Source organism: Planococcus citri, chromosome 4, assembly GCF_950023065.1.
Source record: "Planococcus citri chromosome 4, ihPlaCitr1.1, whole genome shotgun sequence".
In the NCBI taxonomy this organism is placed as follows: domain Eukaryota; kingdom Metazoa; phylum Arthropoda; class Insecta; order Hemiptera; family Pseudococcidae; genus Planococcus; species Planococcus citri.
In genome coordinates this window covers 10,694,377-10,713,014 of record NC_088680.1, presented here as the reverse complement: position 1 = coordinate 10,713,014, position 18,638 = coordinate 10,694,377, and the positions used below count along the sequence as shown (strand labels likewise).

Genomic DNA, 18,638 nt, shown 5'->3' with positions numbered 1-18,638 from the left:
CAAAAAAGAGTCCTAAAATTACAAAATGTGCGATTAGACCGCTGCAACTTGGGAGATCTTTTCTCTAGGTGATATTTAAATCACAAACGAGTTTCAAAGGCTGACGTTTCTGATTCATTTAAACTAATTTTTCAAATTTTTTCACTGATGGTTCGGACATGTGTATTCAAAAATTCGAAAGTTATCTCAAAGTTTCAAAATCGCTTGAAACAGAGTATGATCAAACAATTTCACAAAGATTTACATATAATTTATTCCTCAATAAAATCAAATTTTTCTCTCATATTTCACGTCACTCGAATAATTTCAATTGAAAAACCTCGTTTTATACGCGAATAATAAAAAAATTAAAACTAAAAAAATATACTAATAAACAGTGAGAAAAAAAACGTCCCGATTTGAGATACAGTACCATAAAAATTCTAACGCGAATTAATCAATCAAATTAACCTAATAAATAATGTTATTTTTTAACCCTCCGCGTTGTTTCTCACTCGCTGACTTTTTTTTATAAATTAAAAAAATATATACTCGCATAATATAACATAACGTATATCGAAATATTACATTTTATATTCACCTTGAGCTACGAACCGAGGTCGTAATTATATTAAAACACGAATTATAATTATAATAATTAAGCGGGTATTTGCGCGATATACCTACGTTTGTGGTATACATAAGTATACCCAGCTGAAGTACCAACGCAGTAATTTATATTTAATAAACTTCGTACGAAATGGAGCATTTTTCATGTACATATTCGCGAACGTGTGTATTACCTACGTTATAGGTAGTGTATTAGAGGTCTGCAGAGAGGAGTTTTTAAAATGTATTAATAGAGGAGGGGGGAGGAAGAAGAACGTATTCGTACCATATATTCAATTACACTACGTGATAATTTTTTTTTTTTTTCATTACAGAGGTATTATTATTTTGAAAAATGTTATCAAAATTAATGAAATTGCGACATTGCTCGACGGGTACCATGTGCAAGTACAGTAATTTTTTAATGGTAATTAAGCGTTTTGCTAATTTATCTGAAACGAATTCGTCGATAAAATTCGCAGATATAATATTCGATAAAATATTTTATTCGAGAAGGAAATGTACTCGCGAAAAAAATCAAAAAACCTCTTTTTGTATATACCTATGTGTGCGTGCTATCCGCTTAAATAACAAGAGAAGTGGAACTGGTTAATGAATTTTTTCCTCTCGTAATAATTTTCGTACACGAGATCTTATCAAATTTGATACACGAATTTGGCGGCGAATTTACGACTTGTAATGGCGTGTTTATTGGTGTGAAATATGATTTAGCTAGAATTTTTGCAGAAAAAAAGGACGTTTATATCTCGGAACAAGTTCGAAAGGTGTTTTAATGTTTGCAGAATGTATGAGGTTTTGTTTTTGTTCATTTTTTAAATACGAGTAAAAATACCTACATTTAATTTGAAGGTGTAGGTAATTAGTACGAGTATCCTGATGATGTTTCGTCTTTATCGTATTGATTCCCATCGAAACTGAATGAGGAAAGAGGGTGTAAAAAAGGAAAGTGTTCGTAATTGAACGCGTAGCACGAGGGGAGGGGGGAGTCAAATTGCAAAATTTTCAAAACTACGATTTCAAAAAAGCCAGTCAGAGTTGAAAGACCCCTATCTTAAAACTACATACCATCGTCAAATTTTCAAAAGCTAAATGTTTAGGTATTTTTGGATTTTTGACGATTTTTCGAAAATTTAAATAATTCAAAACGGTATTAATTTCGAGGGCAATTTTTTCAACTTTTTTCACGAAATACACATTTTTTTGAACAAAATGAACCAATGTGAATTTATATTTCAATTCGAATTCCACACATCACTCGCTAATACCAGTTTTGAGCGATTCTGGAGTCTCCAGCGATTTTTCAATTAGTTCAAAAGTGAATTTTGGACCCTTCTACAGCGATTTGGAATTTGGAGAAATTTGAAAACTCACTGGAGGCTCCGAAAAGGTCAAATCAAGATCGTTTTCGAGTCAGGCGTTTGTACAGACATACCAGACGACATTTTGTCGAAAAACTTGCTCATTAACCATCATATTCCAGTTTTGGGATTTATCAACTTTTTCTGAAATTTATAAATTGGTCAAAAATTCACTTCTGAGCTTACAGCTCAGCAAAACGATCGAAAGGGTGGGTTTGTTGGTGCTCAAGTTAATTTTTAGCCTTTCCAGAGTGAATTAAGTTTGTTAAGTTTCCGGAGATGATTCAAAAATCGCCAGAAGCTGCAGAATGCCCCAACACAAGTATGTTATTGATAAGTGAGAGTTGAATTGAAGAAATTGTTCACATTGGAGCACAAAAAAATTTGCATTTGATGAAAAAAGTTCAAAAATCAACAAATCGTTGTATTTGTCCCAGCGACGTGGCGATTGGAATCGAAAAGTAACATAGAAGATGTTGCAAGTATGTCCGAATCAATCTTTTTTTTTTTTTTTTTTTTTTTTTTTTTTTGGGGGGTGTTTATAATTACAAGATTATTACACCCGTAAGGGGGGGGGGGTTAGATTTGGTTTGTGAGGCCGATGTTTTCTACTAGGGAGATGAATTTTTGTATTTCTGAGGGATCGTCAGGGATAGTAGGTGGGTTTTCTTTTATCTGTAGTGTAAGTCTGTTTTGTTTTAGTTGGGGACAGTTGAAAAGTATGTGTTGGATGGATATGGGTTCGTTTCTGCAAAATTGGCATGAGGGTTTTGGTTCTTTTTGGTATAAGTGGTTATGAGTGAAACAACTTTTTCATCATCATCATTGAACTTTGACCTGGTGAGCTGTTCAGCCCATCTAGGAAACTGTAGAAGAATTGCTTGCCGATGTATCATCAAGTTTTTTCTGCGGTCTTCCGCTGCTCCTCCTGCCAGTTGGAGTGTATTCTTTGACTTTTCGAGGGGGCCGTTCATCAGGCATTCTATCAACGTGTTTTTGACATTTCTTTCTGTAATCTTTCACTTGTCTAATGATTGCCTCTGCTCCCAACTCCTTCAGGATTTCTTCATTCCTTTTCGCTTTGCCTTCTTCTAGGGCATATACGCCAATCACTGAAATATCTTGGTTCCTGAATTTCAGATTTATCTATCTCAATTTGTCTTGCACTTCATTTATTCTATACTCGTATGCCTGAATGTTGTCTTTGAACCTGTTCCGTGTATAAAATATAAATCATAATCCCTGCTCTGGCATGTTCAGCTTTTCCTACTCCAGCATATGTGACGCGGCACAACAAAATCGACCTTCAGACCTAAAAAATTATTTTTTACTTTTTGACGGATTTTTGGTCCTCAGACATTCAAAAATCATTTAAAACCACCCAAAAGTCTCTATGATTTGCATAGCTCCATATACATGGTAATCCAGTCAGAAGTGTGCTCATTTTTTTGATTTTTTTGAGTTTTTTTTTAATTGTTTCATTATTTTAACATTTAAATTGACCTGGAGGCGAAACAAAGCGTTCTACAAGAAAAATACATCGAGCAAAGTTGTAGAGAATTAAATTTCCAAAAAACCTAAAAGAGGTTCATTTTTCTCCAAAATGCATAGTTTTTCCGTTTTTCTCAAAAAACAAAAACCTCAAGATGATTACCATAAAATTTCTGTTTTTTGAGAAAAACGGAAAAACTATGCATTTTAGAGAAAAATAAACCTCTTATAGGTTTTTGGAAATTTAATTCTCTACAACTTTGCTTAATGTATTTTTCTCATAGAACGCTTTGTTTCGCCTCCAGATTGATTTCAAAATTGAAAATAATGAAAAAATAAAAAAAAAAATTGAAAAAATGAGCGCAATCATGACTGAGCCCCCTGTATCAATGTAAATAACCATTTTACCCAGTGATATTCACACAGAACAGGCAAGAAACGTTATCCAAGACTATGTTTAGCTCAGTTTAGCTGGAGAATGTGATTAGAACGCAAGCACTTCCGCTAAACGAGCAGAACTGGACTGAAAACTTTAACCCCCATAACTCAAAAACTTGTTTTCAGTTCGAAGGTCGATTTTGTCGTGCCGCGTCACATATACTCGGGTGAATTCTCCTAGTTCATTGGTGTCTCTGCCCTTTTTCTTGGTTTCCATGATATCTAACGGCTATGTCGATGTTTCTCTGCATCAAGATGTATTCCAGCCCTTCTTCTTTTCCATTTATTCCTCTCACATTCCATGTAGTGATCTTCAGCCAGTTTCATTTCTTCCATAGCATGGGCTTTTTTGCCTGCTGCCTGACAGGGTTCCCTGATTTTCCAGAGAGTTTCTTCTAATTTTTGTTTTCTCGAGAAATTTTTTTTTGTTGCTTCTATGGGTTTCTAGCCCAAGAAAGTATAGCTTGATGAGGGGGCTTCCCTCTGCGCCGTCAAGCCGACTTTCCCAAAGTCTGGTTATAGCGCCAAATTCTCGTTTTTGTACAGGATTTGTGCCAAGCACTAGCAGTATTTATGACTCTTGAGTATCGAGGTTTGCAAGCTTCGCTGTTCTTCCTGTTGCTGCTTCAGGGATATTTTCCAATTGTTTTCTCTTCTCTCCTACTTCCTGAGGTGGCTTGATGTTGTAGCCCATTCAGGTTGCAGCTTTGATGCTGGGCACACGCCAAGGTGTATCCTCAGCTTCCAGCCTGCCGAAGATGAGTTACCTGCCTCTGCGACATGGACACGGACACTCCAAACCTCTCTTGAGGTTTGTCTTCTCTACTCCTGAGACTGGCAGTTGTAGAGTAATTTTAAAAAATTTGAAATTTGTGTCAAAAATCAAAAAATGAACTTTATCTTTTAAAATTTTGGTTAAGGAAGTTTTAGCACAGGGTATTTCAATCTACTTGTAGGTTCGTTTCATTCAAGAGAGTGCCAGTTCAAAAGTTCCCCCTTTTTAGAACAGTTTAGAGAGTACCCCATAAGGACCAACCAATAAGTTGGGAGAGCTAAAATGTTTACTTTCAACTTTTCCAGAGTAATTTGAAATCTCTGTAGAACATTGAAAATTCTTTAGAAGCACCAGAATGGCATAAAATTGAATCTTTTCAAGTTCAGGGTTAAAATGAAATTGCAATAAATTTTATAAATTTTCCAAAACTTGCCAAAAATCCAAAAATTAACATCACTGTTCACAGGCACGGACTGGGTCGGTTGGAGGACCTTGGTGAATACACCGAATAAGGCCCTCAAAATTTTAACCCCCCCCCCCTCCATCCAAAAATATTTCTCCTCTTCTTTTTTTCTTGGTTACGGATACTTGAATGTGAGTTCTAAAATATTTATTTTCTAAATTTTTTTTTTGCTTTATCATTCAATTTCGCAAACATCAGTCAAACTGACAAGAAGAAAATTGGAGGTTTTTTTTAGGGGGGGGGGGACTCAAAAGATGCAGACGAGTATGAGAAAAAAATACCAATTTTGTCGAATAAAACGACGAGTTTCTAAGATGAAATGCAAATAAAAGATTGAAATCTCACATTATACGACTACCTAATAAGGTTCATTAAAAATTGTTACAAGTATTTCCTCTCTCGGATCTATGCAAGTTCTAAGCAGAGATTTTATTTTAATTTAGAGATAGGAATTGGCTTACAAAAATTTGGATTTCGAAAGGTAGAAAAAACGTTTTAAAAATTTGTTTATTTTTTTATCCAAAATTTTAGAATTTGAATGATGAGTTTTCAAATAAGTATTTTAATTTTGAAAATGAAAAGCAAACAGGCCCGAGTGAAACATGGACAAAAGCTTGTTTCAGAAGTAAAAAAAAAACAATGTTTTTTCAGGTGAAAAGTGCGTTTTTTGGCTTGAACGTTTCTTGAAATTTGAATGATTAATTTTTTCAAAAGTTCAATTTAAAAAAAAAAACACAGAAGCTCAAACGAAGCGAGGGCGAAAGTTTTCAAAAATTTGTATTTTGAGAGATAGAAAATTGTGTTTTTTCATAATGAGTCTATTTTTTTGTCACCACAACTTGGAATTTGAAACACTCTGTCGATTTAACGTTGACTGAAGGATAGATGGAGTTTTTTGAAGGGAAGGTTGGGTATTTAGATGGATTTTGACAAGAATGCGAGCGTTTGAAAAAAATACTTACCTACTGAATTCGATTTTCAATAAAAAAAAAAACATTCAACTTTGAGGAACCAATATGGATTTTTTTTGAAAAGGGGCCATTTTGAAAAATTTTGACCCAAACATACAGCTACCTAAATTCCATTTTTTCGATTTTTTTAAAAATTGTAGGACACAATGCGGTGGTATTAACACAACTTTTTTTGGACTCGTGGAAAAGAAATAAGAGAGTTATTTTCTAATGAAATCGATGGACTTGAAAAATTGTGAGCGCAAAAATGTGAAATTTGAAAATAAAAACTACCCCAGAAAGGATACAAAATTGAAAAATTGGGGGAAAAAGTCAAAAAAATCAATTTTGTGATTTATTGATGGAAATTCTGAAAATGTTGACTCTGAAATTTTCCAACACTACTGTAGGCTTTTTTCACCAAAAACTTGACCATCGTTTATTTCAATTAATGATAAACTCAATTTCTACCATTGAAAATCTCAACAGTGCCATTTTATAATTTCATTTTTTCAACAAAAAATCGCATCCCAACTTTCTTTAAGAACAAACTCATCATTTTCCAAAAGAACACTTTCACCCCCTACCCCCTTCTCCTCCCTCAACATCACAAATTCTCCATCCCATTCACTGCCACATTCCTTTCACTTTTTTGGCCCCCAAACCATACACTGACATTCACTTCTTCAGCACACATTCAAGTATTTCCAAAAATAACCAACGTGGCTAAAATTTGCACTGTTTTTAACGAACCGCTGCTCGTTAAAAGCGCATTATATTTATTTTAAAACCCAAACGAACGGTTCGAGTCGTCGTTCGTCTCGTTAACTATACATATAACCAACATATCGCATTCCATGAACAAAATATGGTTTGAAGCTCATCTGGGGCTGGTAAAAATACAGTATAATTACGGGCACCTTGGCATCCATTTTCATAGTGTAAAAAAAATTTCAGCTACTTACCGTTGACGTCGTCGTGTCGAATGCGAGTTTGGTTCAGGTGCGATATTTTCGATCGAAAAGTTTCAAAACTGAAACAGCAAAATTAGAAAGAAATTATTAATACCTCGGTGTGTTTTGAAAATAAACACAACGTACACGAATAGGAATAGGTACTTTTCGTATGTTGAGAAATTCGCGAGTTTGAAGTACCTCTTGCGAAATTACGGTGAGGTAAATTACCACCTACGTTTTCTCCAGCATCCCTAACTCAATGTGTAGGGTTGAGACAGACTCGAGAGGAGAAGAGTAGGGTAGATGAAGGAAAGAGGAACACGCGTACACACCTTGATTAAAAATCAACGTCATGTAAACGCTTGAAAATTCCAACTCACGCGTAAACGTCAAATGAAAAATTACCGCGGGACGCGTGCTCTTCGCTTATCCTTTCCGTCCTGCATTCTCCATGCCCGAGTCAGCCTTTCGTCGCGACTGTAAAATGGTGAAAAACCACAGTCGTAGCACATACTACTCGTATATATGCCCATAAGTCTGCTTTAATTACCAACTCTCGTCGTCGTCGTCGGTGTCGCGTTTTCTTTCTCGAGCATTTTTCTCTCTTTTTTTTCCACCAACGTTACATGTGTAATTTGGTTCGAGACAAGGGTGCAACGTATATAACATAAAAGGGTTGTCAACTCGCCACTTTTCCTTCTTTCCTCTTTTTTTTCGCAACCACTCCGTCTCGTCTCGTTTTGAAAAAAAAAAGGAAGGGGAGACATCGTCACGTCCTTATGTGTCGTTGCGTACACAGAGAGTGAGAGAGAGAGGAGAGATATGTTCGAGTGAAAGCAAAAAAACCAAGCTACCACTTTTATTACCCTCTTCGCGACTTTTTCCAGCTCGGTTTGCATTGCAATTGGCTAGAAATCGGATAAACTCTCTGTCTCGGCGGTCTCCACTTCTCCAGTATATGGCTAAATCATACATGAGCCCAGACTAGTGAACTCTTGTCGTAAATTTACCACGTTGCTCGAATCGTTATAAATGGTAAGCGCGTTCTCGACTAAGAATATATGGTCGCTGACTTCTCCCTTTACTCTTTGTCACGTCACCTCACGTCATATAGTAGTCGCGATGCGAATGTTTGACAGATGGTAAATTAGTCGAAATTATTATACATACTATACCAATTTGCAATTATCGTTAATATTTTTTACAGCGTGTATTTGCGCGTTTTTTAGTATAAAAATAACTCCCAGCCAACGTGTCGAGCTGTTTTCGAAGCTGCGAAAAAACGCTTTATCACCCATTGTGCCATATTTTTGTCTTTTTTAAATTACAAAAAAAGAACGGTTACCAAAAAAAAAAAAACAACAACAACGATGCGACATGACAGAAGTTTAAAAGTACCTCTCGTTATTATATCGGTGGTAAAAAATATCTGTCATGAGGTATTTTAAGCCCCGAAGAACTATTTTTCTCACCAAGGTTAAATAGGATTTTACAGGCATATCTTTCAACTTATTTTAAAGCTCAAAAAATTGACTCATTGACCGTAATTTCGTAAAGAGTCATTTATCCCATACTTGATTCACAACATGTGAATAAGAAAAACTTGCGGAATACAGAACAGCTGGTAGACAAAACATCAAGATTCAAGAATTTATGTTGGAAAAACGGATACCTGAAAGAGATCGTTCGAATCGTTCGCGAACGTCTGGATTTATGCGAGAAAAGACTCCACTGTTCCCGAACAATTCCCATATCACATCACAAACCAGTGAATAAAAAAATCTGTCTTCAAACCGGAAAATTAGGCCATTTTTGTAATAATATTCACAGAATACAATACCAATCAAGGAGTTGAATCGTTCGTTCGCGAACGATATACAATGAATCACTCATCTCAAAAAATGAAAGTTTTGTAATTGGTGAATAATTAGCAGAGAAAATGGAGCAAACATTATTAAATTTAAAAAAAAAAATGATTCACTGAATGAATCGAGCCATCGAATCGTTCGCGAACGATTCACAGCATATCACCCATATAAAATAAATTTCTACTTTCTTTTTTGAGAATAACTGGCAGAGATAAAGAGCAAATATTTTACTTCTTCACCGATCAATTCATCGAGTGAATCGAATCATCGAATCGTTCGCGAACGATATCCAAAGAATCATTTATCTTAAAATCGATATCTTCGTTACCTATGCATGACCGGCAGAAAATATGCAGCAAATATTTCAATTTTTTTATGAAATGATTCACTGAATGAATCGAGTCATCGAATCGTTCGCGAACGATACACAACGAATCACTCATCTGAAAAAATACTTCTGTCATTTACGAATTACATGCAGAGATAAGAAGATGGAGCACAAACTCAACTTTTTCAAAGAATTGATTCACTCAATGAATCGAACCATCGAATCGTTCGCGAACGAAACATAGAGAGTCAACTCATCTCCAGAAATGATTCTGTAATTTAGGAATTGCTGACGAAGTAGAGAAGATACTGCAATTGTTCATTTTTTTAGAGGGGCAATTTACTGAATGATTCAAATCACCGAATCGTTCGCGAACGATGTATAATATGAATTACTTCTCTCAAAAAATGATTCAGAAATTCATGGGTTAATGGCAACGGAAAAAATGATGAACCAAATATTCCACTTTTTCAACGAATTAATTCACTCAATGAATCGAACTATCGAATCGTTCGCGAACGAAACATAGCGAGTCGATTCATCTCAAAAAATGATTCTGTAATTTAGGAATTGGCGAATTGCTGACAATGCTGACAGAGTAGAAACGATACAGCAAACATTCCATTTTTTTTTTTGCGGGCCAATTCACTGAATGAACCGAATAACCGAATCATCGAATCGTTCGCGAACGATACCCAATGAATCACTACTCTCAAAAAATGATTCAGAAAATCATCGTTTACTAGCAAAGAAAAAAAAAATGACGAGCCAAATATTCCACATTTCCAACGAGTCAATTTACTCATGAATCAAACCATCGAATCGTTCGCGAACGAAATATAACGAATCACTCATCTCAAGAAATGAATGAAATGATTCTCCAATTTAGGAATTGCGACTGTGAGCGGAGTAGAGAAGATACTGCAAATGTCCATTTTTTTTTTAGCAGCCCAATTCACTGAATGAGCCCGAAACTCGAATTATCGAATCGTTCGCGAACGATGTATGTACAATGAATCACTCCTCTCAAAACATGATTTGGGAATTCGAAGGTTACTGGCAGAGAAAAAATGATGAACCAAATATTCCACATTTCTAACGGATTAATTTACTCAATGAATCGAACCATCGAATCGTTCGCGAACGAAACATAGCGAGTCGACTCATCTCAAGAAATGATTCCGTAATTTAGAAATTGCTCATTGCTGGCGGAGTAGAGAAGATGTAACAAATATTCCATTTTTTTAGCGAACCAATAATTCACCGAATGAAACAAATTAACGAATCGTTCGCGAACGATACCCAATGGATCACTCCTCTCAAAAAATGATTCAGAAATTCATGGTTTACTAACAAAGAAAAAACGATAAGCCAAGTATTCCACTTTTTCTACGGATTAATTCACTCAATGAATCGAACCATCGAATCGTTCGCGAACGAAATAAATAACGAATCACTGATCTCAAGCAATGATTCCGTAATTCAAGAGAGTTGCTGGCGGAGTAGAAAAGATACAGCAATTGTTCCATTTTTTAAGCTGGCCAATGCACCGAATGAACCGAATCATAGAATCGTTCGCGAACGAACTGTTCAAAAACCTATTTTACAACTTTTCATTTCTGAAAACTCCAACTCTAGAATAATTTTCTGAACAACATTGACTTCGAGAGTATCTATCGTTTGTAAACGACTCGAGGTTTTAGAAAATTTTTTTATAGACTTCAATTTTTGATTTTTTTTTGAATTTTGACTGGCTTGAGGACTCACGTTGTTTGATGGTCAGTGAAAATTTTAGTAAAGTGGTTATTCAAGAGGATTTTATCCGTGTCACGTCGATCTACGTCACGCTGACATTTTAAAACTTGGAAAAAAAATTCAGTTAATATTTGACATTATGTATGAATTTTGAAAACTTGGAAGAAAATCAATCGACTTTTAGAGTCGTTGACTTTTGAAAAATTGGGGGAAAAAAATTGTTAATTTTCTGACTTTATGCCAGACTTTGGGAGGGGGGGAGCGGATATCAATGAATTACTAAAATTATACCTATCAAATTTGGAATTTTGAACATTGAGTTAACTCGAGCAAAAAACATTTCTATAATTTGTGTTGATTTTTTTTCAACTCTGAGGGGAGGGGAGAAGAGAGACTTCTTGGCTGTCGGTACTGCCTAATTTCAAGTTGAGGAGCCAAAATTTTTAGGGAATTTTCTCCCAAAAATCAACATATTTTTTGGGCGTTGGAGCAAGAGAAATTCAATTGCAAAAAAACTTCGCAAACAGTATGAATAAAATCCACCCTAATGGCCCAAAATGTATAAAAATTGCGTTCAAAATTTGAAAGAATCCCTTCATAATCTATCTGAATTTTTTCAATTCTGACGATATCCTAAAAATGATGTTTTTAAGCCTCCTCGTCTCATTTAAATCCTCGAAAAATTCAATTTCTAGAACTCGTTTGCTCGATAGATTGCGGATTGTCTCTTCTACGAGAAGTTCTAGCCACATTGGTATGTACATTTTACGAGTGTAATGAACATGATAAACCTCACGTCTTCATCGGTCGTAGGCTCGTATTCGAATTTTTTTTTCGGGTACTCGATCGACGAGGCCATGGCAATGGCTATGGCAGCAGTGGCACGGCGTATTTCGCTATAAAAAAAAGATGACTCGCCGTTGAACGGCGTTAATGGCCTTTTCTGCTTTTCATTTAACGTACCTACCTAGATGGAAACTGTAACGCAGCTAATTTATTATTTATGAAAAAGTTCGCGTCGGAGGCGGCTTTTCTATAGCTGTATTACTTAATAAATTATTTAACCGCTGTTTGTACTCTATATTGTATTGTGCGTTCCACAACACACACATACACACTGCCATACGACCCCCACTCCAATTTTATACAGCAATACATATATATACAATATATATATTTTATTCATTCTCTCAATTCTTGTACACAGAGCTCTCTCTCTCTCTGTGTGCCCAAAATTACATACACCATCTTATACTATATGTATTACACAAAGTTCACCGTTCAACCTACACAAAGCCATTCTTATAATTGTCGTCGTTGTAGTAGTCGTAGGGTAAATTAAATTTTAGAAATTTCACCAAGCCTAGATATTTTTCTACATACGTCGCTCGGGGTTGCGGTCATTTCCGACGGTCATTTGGATTCCTTTTTTGTCCCTCCTGTCTTACCCCAAATCAATTTTCTAAACCAACCGAGTTTTCTACGTTCGCGTTGGTAGGTACTCGTATTTTGAATGCAATCTGTTCATACGACATTTATGTAGAATAACCTGAGGCAGTTTTATCTGCATCTCGTTTGTAGTTCTCTCCTTCAAAGACGTCGTATACAATTTGCAGAACTCCTCAGTTGTCGTCAAAAGGGCTGGCCAGCTTGTGCCTTTAGATGTCGGCCGGCGAGTGTTTTTTTTCCCATAAACGACGACGTAATTTTTATCCTTTTTATGAAGTTTTTAATATAGCGTTCGAATGGACGAAGACGACGAATCATTCAAATTATGGCGTTTCTTTTTTTCTTTTTTCACTCGCAGGTACCCACCTATTTTTTTACCTTCCTACGCGAATCCTTTCGTACTATTTTTATTTTACTCTAATTTTTCGATAGAGTGAGTGAGATTGTATTCTCATACGTTGTTGTGTCGGTATTTTTTTGCGTTTGATTGTGTCTGGTTCTTGTATAGATATGAGAAAATGGTCAAGATATTATCGAATATGTTCTATAATAATACGAGTATGATTTGAAGAACCTACGGAAATAATAAGTATGATAACAATTACTTTTTGAGCAACGATCAGAATGATGAATGAGAATGATTCTTATTTCAGCCAATCATTTGCAAAGAATTGAATTGATCATTTGTCTGAATTTAAGAAAGAGCATGAATATTTTTTAAAACAAAATAAAAAAACACTCACGAATTTAGCGTGAGAAGACCGACTTTTCTTCAAATAAAAATCTTTTACGAACGAATTAATTCACTTTTATGGAAACATTTGTACAGAAATTGATCTGTTTACAATCGAATCGAATCATTTACGAACGATTGACGATCAAATAAATTGATTGATTTCTTGGTGAACCATTCGCAAAAGGAGCATTTACGATTGATTCGGTTTTTGTAAAAGTATTGTACAGGAATTGAACTGTTTTCAAGCGAAGTGAATCAAATCGAATCGAATCATTTACAACGGATTGGCGATTGAAGAAACTGATTGATTTGTGGGTGAATCATTCGCCATCAACATTTATATTACAAGAAAAGAAGTTTACTCAATTGTGGACAATCATCGAATAAATGTTTATTATCGTAAGATCGTAAGATATGCGCGTCAACAACTTCAACTATCAACATAGCCAACTATTTCTCTAATACTACCCTTTTTTTTTTTTTTTTTTTTTTAATGTAAATACTTATCAAACTTATAAAATTATACTATACACGCGAGAAATTTAGCATATCGATCAAAATCATCAAAAAATCATCATTCAAATATTTAAATACGAATCATATCAGCATCGTCATTCATATCAACATCGTCATCTCCAGTATCGACTTCATCAGAAATATCCAAGTTACCTATAAAATAAAAAATAATTAATAAGTAGAAACTTTTTACCTGCAAAATTCATCTCGTTTCGACATCAATAAATCTCTAAATTTTAAAAATTTCTCCTTTCCTAAAGCTTTTGTAAAAACGTCACCAATTTGATTACCACTATTTATAAATTTTAGAACAACGTTTCTGTTAGACACTTCGTATCGAATATAATGATAACAAAGCTTAACTACGTGCTTGAAGGTTTGCGAATCCTCGTTCATCGCAATTTTAATCGCAGATTTGTTGTCTTCGTGCATAACAGGAATTGTATCAATTTTCAAAATTCGACCACACATTTCTTTTATCGCTACCACCTCTTTACAAGCAAACGACATCGCAATAAATTCAGCTTCTGCTGATGACAGAGCTACATGTTGCTGTTTCTTAGAACGCCACATTACTAAATCTCCAAATAAATAAATTGCATATCCAGAAGTGCTATTACCATTTTCGTCATTTACACCAAGCGAAGCATCAACGAAACAATTCAAATTTTCACCTTTTCCTTTAAATAAAATTCCAAAATCAACTGTTCCTTTCAAGTATCGAAGGATTTGAACAACTTTTTTCCAATCTTTTACAGTAGGACTACATTGTTTCCTACTCACTACATTTACAGAATATGTTAGATCAGGTCTTGTCATGTTACTTAAAAAAATCAAACTTCCAACGGCTTCTCTAAACATCGTTTCATCAACACTATCATCATCATTTTTCTCACGTTTCTGTTTACGCTCAAAATCCAACGTCATCATAGGAGTATTAGTAGGATAGCAATCAAACATATTAAATTTTTTAAGCAATTTTTCAACGTACTTTTTCTGACTTAAAAACATCGTCCTATCCTTTCTGTTTCTTTCGATCTCCATTCCTAAAAATTTCTTTGGTATTCCCAGATCTTTCATTTCAAAAATCGTATTAAGCTGTCTCTTCGTTTCCAAAATTTTATCTTTTGAATTTCCAATCATTAAAATATCGTCAACGTACAATAAAACAATGACAAATTTGTCCTCTTTCCTCCAGATAAATAAACAACTTTGAAAAGGATATAAATTAAAATTCAGTTTAAACATCGTTTCCTTAAATTTTACATACCATCGTTTAGGTGAAACTTTCAATCCATATAAAGATTTTACCAACTTGCAAACTTTCCTTTTTCGAAAATCACCATTTACATCAACTCCCTCTGGTATCTCCATAAATACCTCTCTTTCCAACGTACCATTCAAAAATGCCGTTTTCACATCCATTTGATTAATTTCCAAATCAAACTTATTCGCTACCAACAAAAGAAATCTGACATCACTCATCCTAGCTACAGGTGAGTATGTTTCGATCACATCGTATTTATTACCATCTGCATATCCAAGAACAACAAGCCTACCTTTATACCTGAAATCACCATTTGCTTCTTCCTTTTTGGCAAAAACCCATTTGTTTTTTAAAATTTTCACTCCTTTCGGCACACTTTTCCGATCAACATATTTCCACGTACCATTTTTCATCAAAGATTCAATTTCATCTCGAATTCCTACTTTCCACTTTTCTCTTTCATTACTTTTCATGGCTTCTTTATAAGATCTCGGTTTTTCAATAGTTAACAAAATATCTTCAAAATTATCACAATTACTAACAACAAAATCATCAACAATGTTTCCAACATCATTCTCGAATTCAGTTCTCAAAAAATGAGCTTCGTTAAATTTGTTATCAATTTCTATAAATTTTTTCTTCTTATCGTCCCACGTATACAAATCACCAAACATTTTACTTTCCACAAAAACTACATCTTTTGAAATTATCGTTTTTCCAGTATCAGGTTGAAATAATTCATACCCTGTACTAGTACAGCTTACTAAAAAACCTCTTTTACATCGTTCATCTACTTTCGATTTTCGAGTTCTGTCAAAAATGAAACCTAAAGATCCGAACCTACGTATATATTTCAAGTCAGGTTTCCTCTTCAACAGAGTTTCATACGGAGTAGCGAAATTCAAACCACTGTGAGGAAGCCTATTGTAAATAAATAAGGCAAAACATAATGCAAAACTCCATAAAAATTTCGGCATTTTTGCACTGAACATCAAAGCTCTTATAATTTCAAACAGTCTACGGTTAAACCTTTCGGCTCGAGAATTGTGCTCCGGAGTATAAGGTTCCGAATTTTGCACCGTAATATCTTCTTTTTCAATCAATCTTTTCATCTCTTTTGTTTTATACTCCGTTCCGTTATCAATTCTTAAAATTCGCACTTTAAATTTATCTCCAACGAGTACACGCATTTCCTTCAAAAATTTTGCAAATGCAATATCAACATCAGTTTTATTTATCAAAGTATAAGCTCTAGCAAATCGAGTACAATCATCAATAAATGTGACTACATATTTTTCTCCGTTCCTACCTATTGGGTCTATAGGACCAACCAAATCAGAATTAATACAATGCAATGGAATATCGTATACATAACGAGTCTCTTTACTAGGTGAAATTGTACCTTTTGCATTCTTACACACGTCACAATTTAAAATTAAGTCATCAAATTTGACTCCTTTTAATTCATTCACAATTCTACTCAACTTTTCCAGGTAATCTTTAGAACAATGTCCTAGACGTACGTGCCACAATAAACCAATATTTTTCTTCAAACTTTCAACTTTTTCTTTCGAAATTTCCTTTAAATCATCAATATTAATTTGAACTTTTGTCTGCAAATATTCTATTAAGCTGGACCCATCTGTAATATCCTTGTAGGAAATTTCAAAAACTCCATCAAATTCATCAACATTCGATTTAAATTTTTTACTCAACGTTTCATCAAAATGTGATTTACCTAATTTACGTTTTAATAAAAATTTCTCCGATTTATTCGTATCTAAATTCTCTACATCGATTCTACAATAGTTACCATCAAATTCACCTTTTAAAATCAACTCATCTTTACAATCGTACAAGGATACGTCATCTTTTGAAATTTCAACTTTACCACCTTTCAGTATTAAATTTTTTATCGAAAATAAATTCTTCACCAAATTTGGCGCATAATACACTTTATCTAGAAAAATTATTTTATTTTTCACCCCTTTCACCATCATTGAACCAACGTGAGTAATTTCCAAGTTGGCTCTCACGTCACTATTTGCACATCCTATCTCTTTTCGAAATTCTTTTACGTTGAAAAGATTATTTAAATCATTAACAATAATAATGGAACTACCTGTATCAAGAACGAATTTAGTAATAAAATTGTTACCTATACCTTCCGTTATCAGAGCTTGATCATTAGCCACTTTCGAATTTGTACCAATACCAGCACCAGCATTTTTATTATTCGTCGCATTACTACCATTCGAACCAGAGCCAGCACCAGAACCATTTTTCCAACGTTTGTCCAATTTAAATTTCGAAGTACCGGAGTTGGAATTTCTAGCGATATTTTTCGATCGGTTTCCAACAAAATTAGGTCTAGAACCTCTGCATGTACGAGCATCGTGATTATTCGTTAATTGAAGACAATGGTAACAAATCCATTCTTTGGAATAGCAGTTTTTCGAAACATGGCCTAGTTTTCCGCAACGATAACATACAGGCTTGTATACTTTTCCTGATGGCTCAAAATTATTACGATTACATTGAGAATAATGACCGGAATAATTACCACGACCGCGACGATTATTATTAAAATTACCACGATTATTATTTCGATTACTACTACCTGTATAAAATACTTCGTTTGGCTTATCATCAGTTTCCCTACTTGTCGATTCCTGAATATCTTTAATTTCGTCAGTTAAACGTAATTTAATTTCATCTAGGGTTATATTATCTACACTACCTATATTATTAACTACTTGCGAATAACGTTTACGAATAGCTTGAAGGAAGTTCATTTTTACTCTGCGTTCGTCTATATCGTCACCTGCCGCGATTAATTTCAACCGTAATTCGTCGAACTTTAATATAAAGCTTTCAACATCTTCGTTCTCTTTCAAGGTAAGGCTCGAAAACTGACGACTAAGCGACATCATTTGCGTCAAGGAATACGAATTCTTCATTTGATCAAGTTTTTCAATAATTTCTTGACTCGTTGTTAAACTGGCTACCAAACGTTTGTTGTCATCATCTAATCGGCTAAGAAGGTATGCGATGCAAGCCCCTTCCATTTGTTCTCGTTTTTGAGCTGACAATGCAGATCGCTCATCATTTTCAGTCAACAAAATGTACAAACCAGCCGCTTTCAGTTCGTTACCTACGATATTACGCCATAAACTATAACTAATGTTACTTGTTAAAATTGTCGGAGGGTTATTAATACGATTTGTAGTTGCTGCATTTTCGAGGAGTCGCGATTGCAATTGTTGGACAATCTGCCTGAGACTTAAAATCTCCTGTTGCATAACCTCCGAATTACCAGCAGTACCAGCAGTACCAGCAGCCGCCGTTGCCGCATCGCCTGTTCTCGTTCGAGCCATTTTTATTTTAAATAAATGTCTTTAAAAATTCTCTGCTACCACATCAACATTTATATTACAAGAAAAGAAGTTTACTCAATTGTGGACAATCATCGAATAAATGTTTATTATCGTAAGATCGTAAGATATGCGCGTCAACAACTTCAACTATCAACATAGCCAACTATTTCTCTAATATTCGCGAACAAATTGGTTCGTATAAGTGACTCGTCCGCGAACGAATCGATTCATTTACTCAATTTTTGGTGAATCATTCACGAACGAATTGAATTATTTTTTGTGAATCATTCGCGAACGAATCG

General features: G+C 34.6%; 1 protein-coding gene across 4 annotated transcripts in view; it reads right to left on the bottom strand.

Moving 5' to 3' along the window:
- The window catches only part of LOC135844076 (protein bric-a-brac 1-like), a 282,447-nt gene that overhangs the window by 242,919 nt on the left and 20,890 nt on the right, over positions 1 to 18,638 (bottom strand). For all 4 annotated transcript variants that reach the window (XR_010558441.1, XM_065362176.1, XM_065362175.1 and 1 more), the window contains exon 2: positions 7,050 to 7,117. The gene's annotated coding sequence lies outside the window, so the exon portion shown is untranslated. The remainder of the gene's footprint in view (positions 1 to 7,049; positions 7,118 to 18,638) is intronic.